We start from the raw sequence: 15,600 nt of genomic DNA, 5'->3' as shown, positions 1-15,600 counted from the left end.
TCAAGTTACGATAACACCAAAGTGTGCCTCATCAGCAAAGATGGAGGGGAAACTTCAGCGGCAGTCTCAAGAGACCACTTGAAGATCTGTCCTGAATAGTGTTGAGCGAGCACTAAAATGCTCAGGTGCTCGAAGCTCTGGCCGAGCTCACCGTGATACTCGGGTGCTCGACCCGAGCAACGAGCCCAATGTTAGTCTATGGGAGACCCGAGCATTTTTGCGGCGGCACCCCCGGCAGTCTGCAGAAAGCCTAAAAAGTTCCCAAAACGATAATGATAGTGCTCAAATGACATGGCGACAGCATGGGGATCGCCCCAGGAAGCATTTCTGACCCCTAGGTCACTGCTGTCAACAACATGGTCAGAGGTATTAAGCCACTTTTACGGGCTCACAATGAAACGTTCAAAAACGAAACTGAAACTGCTTTCCTGTGAAATATGTTAAGGAATATCCGTTCCATGGTAAAAACTTCGGTATAAGGTAAAATAAATAACCAAAAACAAAAATACTCCTCCACACCTTGGGCTATGTTCACAAGTAGCATTTTTTATGCGTTTTTGCACTTTTGTATTGCTTTCAACCGTGACAAATGTATTCACCGGGAAATGTCATTTTAACATTTTACAACCTTATCTGGCCATGTGCTGTGTGACACATGCATACAGTGCTGAAAAGACATGGGAACAGCATGGGGAAGACCCCTGGAAGCATCTCTGACACCCAGGTCACTGCCTAAAAGTGTGCCCATCAGAAGTGATCCTTGCCGCATCAGAATATGCAGACTTGCAACTATCCCATGCAAGTCCTTGTCCCAGGGCAGTGTTCAATTGTACCTCCCCCATTCCTTGCAATGCAAGCGCAAGTATGCAGCCTGCCACCCACCCACCCACCCCCAGGCTGCAATACCATACTGCTAGCTTGCTTGCACTTGAAATTGGGCCTTTTAGGCATGTGGAGGCGGAATCTGGCCACCACGTCATGGCTGCGTCGGCGGCCTAGTATCCATACTCAGTCCCCAGCCGCCCGGCGGCCGGGTGTCCACGCTTGGTCCCCAGCCACCTAGGGGCGGCCGGGTGTCCATAAATGGTCCCCAGCCGCCCCTATTTGAAGGACAGCCTAACCACAAACACTTGGACAAGTGAATGTGGCCAGGGATGGTCCATCTGACTGACATCGTCACACTGGGTTAATATTGTAGAAGCCGGGACACAGTTGGACACTGGGATGCAACACGTCCTCCAGACATAGAGGATTGCGGGTCTTGGGTCAATCAGGCTTCAACACAAAGTTCAGAAGGTAGACAGCAGCAGTGGTCGGCCTCCTAAGTAACGAGTAAATTATTCATGATCATGATACCATCCATCTCCTCTGCTTTTTGTTCCTTGGAATGCAAGCGCATGTATGTAGTAGCGGCTAGGCCTGAGGTGGTCAGCGTTTTGGCCCATATCATACCTCCTCCGAGGATTACTGGATGTTTTCCTGCTACTATCCCAGTTCTATGACTCCCGTTAAAACAAAGCTTCAGGTGATGAATTATGGATGAGGTGGTGGCAAAGGAGGGAGAGCAGGAGGAACAGGGACCATTCACATCAATATCAGGCCAGTCAACCACACATGTCTTGTAGGATATGTTTCTGCACCAAAAGGAGCGGTTCGGCTACACAGTTATAGGGCATACAGTGAATGCAATGCCTACCAAAAATTTCAAGACACTCCAGTGCCCCTTGGAAGTGACATGGAGGTCAGAGGGCCTTAACTAAACCGTTTTTCCCATTTATAGCAATTGGGTCTCCTGTACACTGTTGGCCTAAGCAGTGAATGGAAGGCTTTCCAAAAATTATGAGGAACTGCAATGCCCCTTGAAACAGACGTGGATTACAGCGTACTAAAAACCTTCTACCCATTATTGGGGAGTGGGTCTCCCTTAGTGTTCGCCTATGCATTGAAAACCAAAAGCTGACTAAAATTAGGAGGAAATGCAATGCCCGTTGGAAGAGTCGTGGAGGTTAGAATTAATTAAAAACAACATTTCAATGCCCCTTGGAAGAGCTGTGGAGTTCAGAGTGGTTTAACAAGACGCTTTTAATGCCCCTTGGAAGAGACGTGGAGGTCAGAGTGGTTTAACAAGATGGTTTTAATGCCCCTTGGAAGAGACGTGGAGGTCACAGTAGCTTAAGAAGACGATTTTAATGCCCCTTGGAAGAGTGGTGGAGGTCACAGTAGCTTAACAAGAAAGTTTAATGCCCCTTGGAAGAGTGGTGGAGGTCGCAGTGGAATAAAAAGACAATATCAATGCCCCTTGGAAGAGTGGTGGAGGTCACAGTAGCTTAACAAGACGGTTTTAATGCCCATTGGAAGAGTGGTGGAGGTCACAGTAGCTTAACAAGATGGTTTTAATGCCCCTTGGAAGAGTGGTGGAGGTCACAGTAGCTTAAGAAGATGCTTCTAATGCCCCTTGGAAGAGTGGTGGAGGTCACAGTAGTTTAACAAGACAGTTTTAATGCCCCTTGGAAGAGTGGTGGAGGTCGCAGTGGAATAAATAGACAATATCATTGCCCCTTGGAAGAGTGGTGGAGGTCACAGTAGATTAACAAGACAGTATTAATGCCCCTTGGAAGAGTGGTGGAGGTCGCAGTGGAATAAAAAGACAATATCAATGCCCCTTGGAAGAGTGGTGGAGGTCACAGTATCTTAACAAGACAGTTTTAGGCTGCGTTCACACATTGCTTTTTTTCCTGCGTATTTTTACACGTGCGTATTTCCTGCTTTTTTTACCTGCGTTTTTTTACGCAGGTAAAAGAAGCACCTCCATTCACACACTGCTTTTTTTCCTGCGTTTTTTTATGGAGGATGCAGGAGAAATGAAGTGTGAGGATGGAGGATTACACCTGTATGTAATGTAATGTATGTGTCTGTATGTAATGTAATGTAATGTGTGGGTCTGTGTGTCCTGTGAGTGTCCCCCTAGCAGTGTATGTACAGACAGCTTCTGGCTGCAGTACATACACTGCTATAAAACTATGGATACTCACCTATCCGATGGATGGGGGAGGCGTCCGCTCCGGTCCCGCCGCTTCCAGCATCTGCCGGAGAACCGATCAGCTGACTGTAACTTGCCGGCTCCGGTCCCGCACTTTTCAGCATCTCCCGTGAAGCGCTGACTGTCTGCACTTTCCAGCATCTGCCGTGAAGCGCACATGAGCCAGGCATGGTACTTGTGTGATCTTGCTTCACCTCAGAGCCGCCACCAGTTTACGGCCATTATCACACACGACCATGCCTGGAATTAGGTTCAGCGGTCTCAGACACAGATCTGCCTGCTCTTTCACAGCTGTCCACAACTCACAAGCAGTGTGAGGTTTATCACCTAAGCTTATGAGTTTCAGCACAGCACGTTGCCGCTTGGCTGAGGCAGTACTGCAGTGCTTCCAGCTTGTAACTGATGTGGTGATATCTGAGATGGAGGCAGAACATGAGGAGGAGGAGGAGGAGGATGATGCGCAGGAGCAGTACACTGTGGGGGCAACTCTGACTGATATAGGGCCCGCAATCCCCGGTGTGGGAAGGATGTGTTCCGTCCCAAGGTCCGACTGGGTCCCAGCTTCCAATATGTTTACCTAGTGTGCCGTCAGGGAGATGTACTGTCCCTGGCCACAAGCACTTGTCCACGTGTCCGTTGTCAGGTGGACTCTCCCAGTAACTGCGTTGTTGAGGGCACGGCAGATGTTTTGGGACACATGCTTGTGTAGTGCGGGGATGGCACACCGGGCAAAATAGTGTCGGCTGGCGACCGAGTACCGGGGGACGGCTACCGCAATAAGGTTGCGGAATTTTACTTAGAGAGACAGAGTAATTACACATGTGTAGCACCCTGAGGATTCGGCTGCTACAGGGGTATTGCACCTCAACCCAGAGGTGTGATATTCCACTCCCGGGTAAGGATGGAGTGTGGAACTGAGCTAGTAGGCTGCATGCACTACACACATCCCATTTCCGGGGAACAGACCGATGGTACTCCCACTAGAGAAATGTGCAGGTACGACAGTGTCTGTTCCTGGCTGGAGTGGGAGGGGGGTGGAACATCCCAGTAGTGTAGGGGCAGATAGGGGGAGCAGCCTGGGTAAAGCTAGGAGCTCATTGGGTGCTGGTCACCTGGGCTCACACATAGAGGGAGTATTTAAGGTGGGCACCATCTTAGATCAGGGTCAGTCTGTGAGACGTCAGTCAGTCAGCCACAGTCAGTCAGTCAGACAGTCTGTCTGAGAGCCTGAGAAGCAGAGCAGAGGAGAAGAGAGAGAGACCCAGAGGCGCAGAGGGGACCCCAAGAGCCCATAAGAGAGCTAATAGGGTGAAGGGTCGGCAACAGGGTACCGGATCCCAAGCTGGCAGAGGCTACAGCACACCTTAGCCAGGAACCGGAGGTCGTGGGCAGGATCTGCCACGATCACCCACTAAATCCACCCGGAAGGCAGACCAAGAATAGGGTCAGGGAGCCCAGAGGAGGCTTGACCAACAAGAGGCCCGAGGGAGCCGGACTTAGGTGGATCCCTGGTGGGAACGGCCAGAAGAAGGGAGAGACAGAAAGGAGCTCAGGACCACACTCCGGAGTTGCCTGGGAGTTGACCGAGTCCAGGACCTGGTGGACGCAGCACGGCTTGGGTGGTCACTGCTGTACACAGTGACCCGAGCAACACCAGTAAGTAAAACCCTGGAACTGCATTTTATGCCTCTGAGTCTCCTTGCTGCACCTTCACAACCACCATCCTCCACGGCTGACCCCCTGAGGCTATACCCCTCCCGTTGGGGGTTATACTACCTAAGCTGCACTCACATCATCAGCCTCAGTGGACCCTGCTGCAGCGGCGGCCGTATTGACCGCAAATCAACGGGTGGCGTAGTCGACACAAAAGAACATCTAGTAACATCATAAGGACTGCCACACACTGAGCTTGACACCCTGGGCACGGACCGGGTCACAGCCACTCGGAGACTACAACCCCCATCTGATCCGGCTCCGGGTATCCCTAACAGCACTGGCCCAGGGGGCGCGTCACATGCAGCAATTTTTATGAAAAAGTATAAATCCATTTATTTTACATATATGCTGACAAACAATTAAAAACAATTATTTAGCAGACAGTGAGCCATAGTAAATAATGAACCGATCAATTGGGGTGGTTTGCAGGTTTACAAATATATATCCTGAGTGGTATTAACATCAGTTAAATCACATTGCAGTAAACAGTTTAACACCAGTCTTTTTAGTAATCAGAGGGGCTTTATCTTCCCCTCTCCACGGGAGGTAGCAAACAGAGCAGAGAAAACACAAGTCACAGTTTAACAGCACACCATTATGTGTATATATATCTCAGTCTATGCCTCAGGTGCAATCATAAATACAGGCTGCAGACTATCAATGCTCATGTGCCCAGTGCACAGTTACCCTGTGCTGAAATCTCAGACCCCAGTTAGTGTCACCTCACTGAATCAAGCAAGAATATCTCATTTTGTGGTGTTAGCAGTGTTGAATCATGCTATTACCAGTCAGGAAGGCTGTTAGGACCCACTTACCACGTGACCCCTGGCCCCAATGCGCATTTCGCACTAGCTTCCTCAAGGTTGCGGAAGGATGCCGTCTCCACCAGCCTAAAAGACAGCATTTCCAATGCAAGCAGTCATGAAATGTGCGAATTTAGGACTGTGGCCTGTGGGGCGTTGGCTGCGAATTTGTTCTTTCGTTCAAAGCTCTGGGATATGGACAATTGAACGATGCGGTGGGACGTGGACATGAATGTTGATGCTGTTTCTTGAGAAACTGCCATAACAAGTGAAGACTGAGAGGAGGGGGCATCTTTGCATGCAGTATGGACAGGGGAATGCCTTGCACGCACAACAGGGGGTTCTATTACATGCACAACAGCGGAAGAAGCAGTGGTGACACCCGCTGACACTGGTCGTGGACCCTGGGGTTCACTCCACAAAGTGGGTTGCTTTGCTGCCATGTGCCTGATCATGCTGGTGGTGGTCAGGCTGGTAGTTTTGTCACCCCTGCTGATGCTGGCCTGGCAGGTGGTACAAATGGCCTTTTAAGGGTTATCAGCAGAGTCTTTAAAAAAATTCCAGACTCTGGAAGACTTACCGGTTGTACTGGCAACGTCCCTCGTGTTGGTGTTATGGGGAACTGTTGCCCGCCTTCTGTGTGCGGCCCCCACACTGCTTCTTCCTGCCTGTTGGGGTACTCTGCCTCCCTCCCCCTGTGTGCTGCTGGCCTCGCTCTGCGTGTCCTCCTGCCACATTGGGTCAGTTACTAGATCATCCACCACCTCCTCCTCTTCCACATGCGCACCTCGATCCTCCTCCTCACTTTGTGGCAATTGTGTCTCGTCATCGTCCACCTCTTGTGACAAATTGCCAGCGTCGACTTCCTCTGGCCGTGGCTGTTCAAATATTTGGGCATCGCTACATGGGATCTCCTCTTCCACCACTTCAAGCGGAGCAGGCAAGGGGCACAAATATGGAAATGAACCAGTGAACAGCTCTTCAGAGTGTCAAAGTGTGGGATCAGTTGCTGTCTGACGACACTCGGCATGGTGGGAGGAAGGAGCATCAGGGTGAGGAGGAGTATGCGGTCGAGACTCACGGCTACTAAAACTTGACCGTGTGGAAGACAGACCGGAGGTGGTGGTGCCCAGGAAACTGGAAGTATTATCTGCTATCAAATTAATAACCTGTTCACACTGATCAGTTCGCAATACTGGTGTTGCAGTGTGCTTCTGACGCGCCCCTGGGCCTGTGTCGCGCTGCGTTGCGCACGCGGGAGCTTACCCGGAGCCGGATCTGTTGAGGGTTGTAGTCTCGTGGCGGTGACCCGGTCCGTGCCCAGGGAGTCAAACTGAGCGGCGATGTATCAGCGGTAGATGTTGGACGACTACGCCACCCATTGAGTACAGCTAAGGAGCTGCTGCTGCAGGGCAGACCGCTGAGGCCGGTGGTAGGATTGTGCAGCGTGATAGTATAACCCCCAACGGGAGGGGTATGGCCTCAGGGCAGCCGACGTGGATGATGGGGGTAGCAGGAACCACTCGGAGACGGTACGGTGTAGTTCAGGGTCTTTACTGGTGACAAAGATAGACCCTCCCGGAGTACTGGCTAGCGATTGGGGCCTGGTCAGTCCTTGAGCAGATGGGATCTCCCCTGGCCAGGCGGAGCTGTAGGCCTCCCAAACTAACTGTACTCTTCTGGCTACCTTGCTAGAGGCGGGTATAAGTAGCCCACGTCCCTCAGTGTACCGTGTGGTGCTCACCCGTATGGCCGGTGACTCGGGGCCTTCGGGTTTCTTGGCCAGAGGACCTGGAATCCCCTGCCTGACAGATTCTGCTGCTGGGTAGGAGTTAGTCCCCACAGCCTCGGACTCCGGGTCCGGTAAGAAATCTTCTCAGTCAGGGCGAGCTCTGCAGCTGCCAGCCCCTGACTCCTTGTAACACTGCTCCCACAGAGCTCCTGATGTTCTGTTCCTATATTTGCTTCTTTTCTCTGTCTCTACTTCTTCTCTACTCACTAACCCTGCCTCAGCCCTAGGTTTATATAGGGGAAGTTCTTCCCCTCCCAGGACTGGGCAGGAGGTGTGGCATGCATAGGATCCCTGACCAAGAGACCTCCCACCTGCTCTCAGACATAATATCTCTATCACTGTGGCAACCAGACCCCTGGGGTGTCACATTCCCCCCTAGTGAACTTTAGTACTCCGGGACTAAACATATTTTTAGAAAAAAACATAACAAGGTATAAACAATAATAATACAATAAGAAAAACACATAAAGATGGTTACGGCGTGTCCGCAACCGGGTGCTGTTTTGAAGAAAACAAAGGTGTCCATTTCACCAAAACAGGGAGACGTAACCAGGTAGGGGTCTGTCCTGCCCCGAGTCCTTATCAGTCTTTTAGTCCATCCTGGGTTACGCTCCAACTAATTGTACAAGGATTCCCGGTAAATCCACCAAGGACTCCTAAAAATAACTAGAAACATATAATTATTTACAAGCAACAAGAAAAACAGGTAACCATAAATAAAACAACTTATACACTTCAAATCCTCCATCGTGCGGGTAACTGGCCTCTAGTGGCCCTAGTGGACCTACGGAGCTGACTGTCTAGCCCCGAACTACAGGGTGTAGGAACTGTCAAGGGTAAACTGGGCAGCTGTCCACGGGCCCTTTGGCTCACTAGAGGCATGGCAGGTTCACTATAAGCAGAGGGTTGATCCTCCTGGTCTGCTGGTGTGGGGTCTTCTGCCTCCTGGACCGGCTGTTCTTCCAGCTCTAGCTGTTGCTCCGTAGGTGCTTGGGATGCTGGTTGGAGGAAGGTGAGTACGGGTACCACAACTGCGCCATTGACTTGAGTCCAAGACCGAGGGAAGTCTCCGAGCACAGTACTAACCATATCTTCCCTTTCCTCTACGGGTCGAGGGTCTTCTTGTTCCTCTTCAGGGTTCCGTAGCTGTTCGGGACACTTCTTCAGGTGATCCCGGGATACAATGGTTGTGGTTTCCCCTCCGTCTTTACTGATGGTACAGACCTTTGGGTTGTCGTGGCTTGAGGGCAGTACGATGTACGGGTCCTTCTCCCACTGGTCGTCCAACTTGTGGAGCCGCCTTTTCCTCTTCAAGACCTGCTCTCCGGGTACCAGGGGAACAGCGGGAGCACACTGGTTGTAAGTTTTCTCTTGTCTTTCCCTAGCTTGACAGAGACTTCGCTCCACGCTCTCCTGTACTTTCCGATACTGCTGCTGCCTCTCTGTGTCCCAGTCTGCTTCTGGTGAAGTGTCCTCGGGTGTCAGGACTCCCATCTCCAGGTCAACAGGTAGCTTCCCAGGTCTTGCCCTCATCAGGTAAGCCGGGGTACAGTTGGTGGAACCTACCGGGATGTGGTTGTATAGGTCCACTAGGTCGGGCAGCCTCTCAGGCCACAGACTGCGTTCTTCCAGGGGCAATGTTTTCAGAAGATCTATCACCACCTGGTTCATTTTCTCACAAAGTCCATTAGTTTGCGGATGATAGGGTGTCGTCCTTATCTTCCGGCAGCCATACAGAGTGCAGAATTCTTGGAAGACCTCCGCTTCAAAGGCAGGTCCCTGGTCTGTCAACACTTGGTCCGGGTACCCGTGTGGACGGCAGAAATGCTGCTGGAAGGCTCTAGCTGCTGTTCGAGCTGTTAAGTCCTTGACGGGGACGACAACCAAGAACCGGGGGTAGTGATCCACGATGGTTAGTGCGTAGACGTAGCCACTTCTGCTTGGGGTCAGTTTTACATGATCCAAGGCTACCAGTTCCAACGGCTGCCGGGTGACGATGGACTGCAGGGGAGTCTTCTGGCTGGCACGGTCCTTCCTCCTCAGGTTGCACGGGCCACAGTCTCTGCACCACCTCTCGATGGTTCCCCTCATGCCTACCCAATGGAACCGCCCGCGCAGCAGGAACTCCAGCTTCTTCCATCCGAAATGCCCAGCTCCATCGTGGTATGCCTCCATCACCATGGCTGCGTCTCGTCGTGGCACCACTACTTGCCAGATTAGTTCATGCGTCCGGGAGTTAACCATCCTGCGGCACAACTTCCCCTTGTAAAGGAACAGTCTACTCTTTTCTGCCCACAGTTGCTTGGCTTCCTCCGGAGCGTCTGGGTCAAGGCGAGCCTCTGGCCGAGTCAGCATCTCCTTCACCAGCCGGACGGCAGGTTCACTGTCTTGCGTTTCCGCCCAGTTGTAGTGAGGTAAGGGGTTAAGCGTAGCGCCTTGCTTACTCCTTACCCGATGGGAATACTGGATAGTCCCATGACGGTGAAACGCGGGGAGTTCGACTTCTTCCAGTCCCTCTGGATCTTCTCCTACGTCCGGTAGGTTTGGCATCCTGGACAGGGCGTCCGCGTTGGTATTGGAGCGTCCTGCCCGGTATTTGATGGTGAACTCGTAGTTGGACAGGCGGGCCATCCATCTCTGCTCTAGGGCACCGAGTCTTGCCGTGTCCAGGTGTGTCAACGGGTTGTTATCCGTGTACACGACGAACCGGGAAGAAGCGAGGTAGTGCTTAAAGCGTTCGGTGACTGCCCACACCACTGCCAGGAACTCTAGCTTAAATGAGCTGTAATTCTCAGGGTTTCTTTCGGTGGGTCGCAGTTTTCGGCTGGTGTAAGCGATTACTTGCTCTTTCCCCTGCTGGATCTGGGACAGCACGGCTCCTAGCCCGATGTTACTTGCGTCGGTGTAGAGGATAAAGGGCTGGCTGTAATCCGGGTACGCCAGGATTTCATCCCCCGTGAGGGCCATCTTCAGCTGGCGGAAGGACTCTTCTTCCAACATCTCCCATCTGAAGGGCGGCTTCTGGTTCTTGGCCTTCCGGGACTGGCCTATCAGGAGGTCCTGCATAGGAGCTGCCTTTTTGGTGAAACCGGGGATGAACCTGCGGTAGTAGCCTACCAACCCGAGGAACTGCCGCACTTCCTTTACACTGGAGGGGCTTGGCCATTCCTTAATTGCGGTGATCTTATCAGGGTCGGGAGCCACTCCGTCAGCGCTCACCACGTGTCCCAGGTACTGCACCTTTGGTTTCAGGAGGTGACACTTGGAGGGTTTCACCTTTAGGCCGTAGCTTGCCAGAGCTTCGAACACTTCCGCCAGGTGTTTCAGGTGGTCCTCATAAGTCTTAGAATATACGATGACATCGTCCAGGTACAACAGGACCGTCTCGAAGTTTCTGTGGCCCAGACAGCACTCCATTAATCGTTGGAAGGTTCCTGGTGCGTTGCAGAGTCCAAACGGCATACAGGTAAACTCGCTAAGTCCCATCGGGGTGGTGAATGCGGTCTTCTCCCGGTCCGCCTCTGCTACAGGAACCTGCCAGTACCCACTAGTGAGATCCAAGGTAGAGAAGAAGTTAGCAGATCTTAAAGCAGCCAAAGACTCCTCTATCCTTGGTAAGGGGTACGCATCCTTGTGTGTGATACGGTTGATTTTCCGGTAATCTACACACATCCTCATGGTGTTGTCTTTCTTTTTGACTAAGACTAGTGGAGCTGCCCAGGGGCTACAGCTATCCCTGATCACCCCAGCCTCCTTCATGTCTCTAAGCATCCCCTTGGCGTGTTGGTAGTGTGCAGGGGGTACGGGTCGATACCTCTCTTTTATGGGAGGATGGTCTCCCGTGGGGATGTGGTGTTCTACCCCCTTGACTCGCCCGAAGTCTAACGGGTGTTTACTAAACACTCTCTCGTACTCTTGAACCACCCGATAGACTCCCTGTTTCTGGTGTGAGGGAGTGGAGTCAGTACCCAAATGTAGTTGCTGACACCAGTCCTCCATTGTTTTCTTAGAGCCGTTACCTTCCTCCGGGTGAGATGGAGGCAAGGGTTCCACAGATTGTATAGCATTTTGGTTAATGGTATATAATTTGGCTAGCGTGGCATACCGGGGCAGGTACACTTCCCTCTTCCCGATATTGATTATGCGAACGGGCACCATCCCATGGCGTACATTAACCACCCCCCGTGCTGTCAAGATGGTGGGCCTACTGTCTGAGTAAACTGGTTCTACCATTGCCTGGTAATCTCTACCTCTCAGACCAATAGCTGCCCGGCACCAAATCATCATTTCACTTTTTGGGGGCATGGCAATAGGGAAAGGGTCACACATTCTCACGCTACCAATCTCACCGCCGGAGAGTTCCACCTGTTGCCGTCGCATCAGTGCCCGGATCTCTTTTGGAGCACTCGCTGCTCGCCGGAGCTGGCGTTCTTGGCAACCTGCTGTAAAAGGAAAATCACCTCTGCAAGACAATTTTCAATTACATTAGTTCCTAGAGTTATCTTTGGGTGACTCTCGTGTTTGTCAATGTCTACAATGATCAGTCCCTGTGCTGACAGTTCGACTCTACCGATTTTAATGGTCACCTCTTTAAATCCAATCTGTGGCACGGGCTGACCATTGCTGGCGATGATACTCAAGTCGTCGTCAGGGTAGCGGGTGATATCCGAGTCATTCCAGTACTGCTTGAAGAGCACGTACAGGATGGTGGTGACCTGTGACCCGGTGTCCAGTAGGGCACTCATAGGAATGCCATCCAGTACCACGGGTAAGACTGGACGTCCTCCGACATATTTGTCGAGCCAGTTCGATGGGCCTGGTGATCTTTTTCCTGGGGGTTGGCCTTCTACCCCAGGTTGTGCCAGTTTAAAGGACAGTACCTTGCCATATGTCCGGGTTGATTGCAGCGGCGGCAGATGGGTCGTCCGTCCTCGTTGTATCGGTCGCTGGGTCTCCCTCTGGCCGGTGGGGTCCTCCTTGGTCGACGCCACGGGATGTCCTCCGGTCCGGATGCCAGCTGGATCTTCCCTGGAGTGGAAACCTGTAAAGACTGCACAGTTCGGGTTAGCGCAGCAACGCTTTTAGCTAGCTCTTGGACCTGATGGTGCAGGTCTGGAGCCGGGTCATTGTTCAAAGCCTGCGCATCAGCTCCCACAGGCCCTGCCGACAAGGGTGCCGCCTCCTGGTGGTAAGTGGTAGTGGGGCGTCTGTGGGTCACAACGCCACCTGGTGCCGGTTCTCGGAGCACCCGGATGGCTCTGTCCTTGAACTGTGCAAATCCCAGATGAGGGTCCTGTAAGGCCATTGCCCGCAACTGGGTTCGGTGGGCATTGCAATATAAACCCTCTATAAATTGTTCAGTCAACAGCCTGTCCTCGTCTCCCACGCCGTCAGGGTCGGTCTGCTTAATGGCTCTCAGGGCCTCTTGTAGGTTCAGGGCATAGTCCCTTATACTCTCGTGTGCTCGCTGCTTGCACCCGTAGAATCTAAGCTTGATCTCGGCTGAGGTGCGGGTATCAAAGGTGTCCCTCAGCCGGGTTAGTATCCCTGCGACAGTCCTCCCCCCAGGTGGCCAGGACTTTACCTCCCTTCGGGCTGCCCCAGTTAATTGGGCCACCAGGATGCTCACTTTTTGCTCTTCTGTGAGGGGGTACACCTGGAAGAGGCTATCCAGCTTTTCTCTAAAGTCATGCAGGGTATGTGACTCCCCTGAGTACTGGGGTAGCCAGGCCGCTCCCGGGATATAGGGCATGGTGAAAGGCATGACTGCAGCAGCGGTGGCGCTGGCGGGGGTTGAGGCAGTGAAGCTCTCCTCCGTATCCGACATCCTCCTCCCCCCTAGTGGACCGTGGCCTACCTTGCGATGATCCTCTTCCGTAGGCCGCGGCTCCGCAGTAGATCGTCAGGGTTGAGGACCTTCCGTCGCGCTCCTGTGACGTTGGCGTCTGCTGGGCTCCTTCCAGGACCTTACGCGACGTCCGGACGTGAGGCGGGGCTTCAGTTCTCGCGCGCTTTCGGAGTCCACGCCCCTCTTCTTCCCGCGCGACGTCTTCAAGATGGCGTCCAACGGCGGGAAAACTCCACGGAAGGCGGGAAGAAGGCTGAAAATGGCGCCGGATGGCGGGAATCTTCACCGATGGCGGGAAGAAGGCTGAAGATGGCGCCGGATGGCGGGAATCTTCACCACAGGTAAGTTTGAACAGTCTTTTTCAGGCACGCAGTACCCGGTGGTTGCGGGCACGAAATCCTGCCGACTACGCCAAAAGTTGACGCGCCCCTGGGCCTGTGTCGCGCTGCGTTGCGCACGCGGGAGCTTACCCGGAGCTGGATCTGTTGAGGGTTGTAGTCTCGTGGCGGTGACCCGGTCCGTGCCCAGGGAGTCAAACTGAGCGGCGATGTATCTGACGCGCCCCTGGGCCTGCTGTGTCGCGCAGCGTCTCGCGCACGGGGTCTTACCCGGAACCGGATCAGATGAGGGTTGTAGTCTCCGAGTGGCGGGGACCCGGTCCGTGCCCAGGGAGTCAGACTCAGTGTGTGGCAATCTTGATAGATGTTATTTGAGTGTCGACTACGCCACCCGTTGATTTGCAGCTATGGAGCTGCCGCTGCAGGGCAGACCGCTGAGGCCGGTGTAGAATTGTGCAGCGTGATAGTATAACCCCCAACGGGAGGGGTATGGCCTCAGGGCAGCCGACGTGGAAGATGGGGGTAGCAGGAACCACTCAGAGACGGTGCGGTGTAATTCAGGGTCTTTACTGGTAACAACGATAGACCCTCCCGGAGTACTTGCTAGCGAACGGGGCCCGGTCAGTCCTTGAGCAGATGGGATCTCCCCTGGCCAGGCGGAGTTGTAGGCCTCCCAAACTGACTGTACTCTTCTGGCTACCTTGCTAGAAGCGGATATAAGTAGCCCACGTCCCTGAGTGTACCGTGTGGTGCTCACGCGTATAGCCGGTGACTCGGGGCCTTCTATTGGCTTCCGCTCCACGATGGCGGTGCTGGTCCCACACGTGTGACCGTGCCTTCGGGTTTCTGGGCCTGAGGACCTGAAATCCCCTGCCGGTCGGCTTCTGCTGATGGGTAAGAGTTAGTCCCCACAGCCTCGGACGCCGGGTCTGGTAAGAAAGCTTCTCAGTCAGGGCGAGCTCTGCAGCTGCCAGCCCCTGACTCGTAGTAGTATTGCTCCCACTGAGCTCCTGCTGTTTCTTCCTATGACTGTTTCTTGTCTCTACTCTCCTTGACTCCTAACCCTGCTTCAGCCCCGGGTTTATATAGGGGAAGTTCTTCCCCTCCCAAGACTGGGCAGGAGGTGTGGCATGCACAGGATTCCTGACCAAAGGACCTCCCACCTGCTCTCAGACGTAATATCTCTATCACTGTGGCAACCAGACCCCTGGGGTGTCACATATCAGCGGTAGATGTTGGACGACTACGCCACCCGTTGAGTACAGCTAAGGAGCTGCTGCTGCAGGGCAGACCGCTGAGGCCGGTGGTAGGATTGTGCAGCGTGATAGTATAACCCCCAACGGGAGGGGTATGGCCTCAGGGCAGCCGACGTGGATGATGGGGGTAGCAGGAACCACTCGGAGACGGTACGGTGTAGTTCAGGGTCTTTACTGGTGACAAAGATAGACCCTCCCGGAGTACTGGCTAGCGATTGGGGCCTGGTCAGTCCTTGAGCAGATGGGATCTCCCCTGGCCAGGCGGAGTTGTAGGCCTCCCAAACTAACTGTACTCTTCTGGCTACCTTGCTAGAGGCGGGTATAAGTAGCCCACGTCCCTCAGTGTACCGTGTGGTGCTCACCCGTATGGCCGGTGACTCGGGGCCTTCGGGTTTCTTGGCCAGAGGACCTGGAATCCCCTGCCTGACGGATTCTGCTGCTGGGTAGCAGTTAGTCCCCACAGCCTCGGACTCCGGGTCCGGTAAGAAATCTTCCCAGTCAGGGCGAGCTCTGCAGCTGCCAGCCCCTGACTCCTTGTAACACTGCTCCCACAGAGCTCCTGATGTTCTGTTCCTATATTTGCTTCTTTTCTCTGTCTCTACTTCTTCTCTACTCACTAACCCTGCCTCAGCCCTAGGAATATATAGAGGAAGTTCTTCCCCTCCCAGGACTGGGCAGGAGGTGTGGCATGCATAGGATCCCTGACCAAGAGACCTCCCACCTGCTCTCAGACATAATATCTCTATCACTGTGGCAACCAGACCCCTGGGGTGTCACACTTCCCTAGTAATTCAGTCAAGAAGTGGG

This window comes from Phyllobates terribilis, unplaced genomic scaffold (genome assembly GCF_046119375.1).
Source record: "Phyllobates terribilis strain yellow unplaced genomic scaffold, ASM4611937v1 Scaffold_3__8_contigs__length_932513732, whole genome shotgun sequence".
NCBI lineage: Eukaryota > Metazoa > Chordata > Amphibia > Anura > Dendrobatidae > Phyllobates > Phyllobates terribilis.
Note: the sequence above shows the minus strand (reverse complement) of the source record.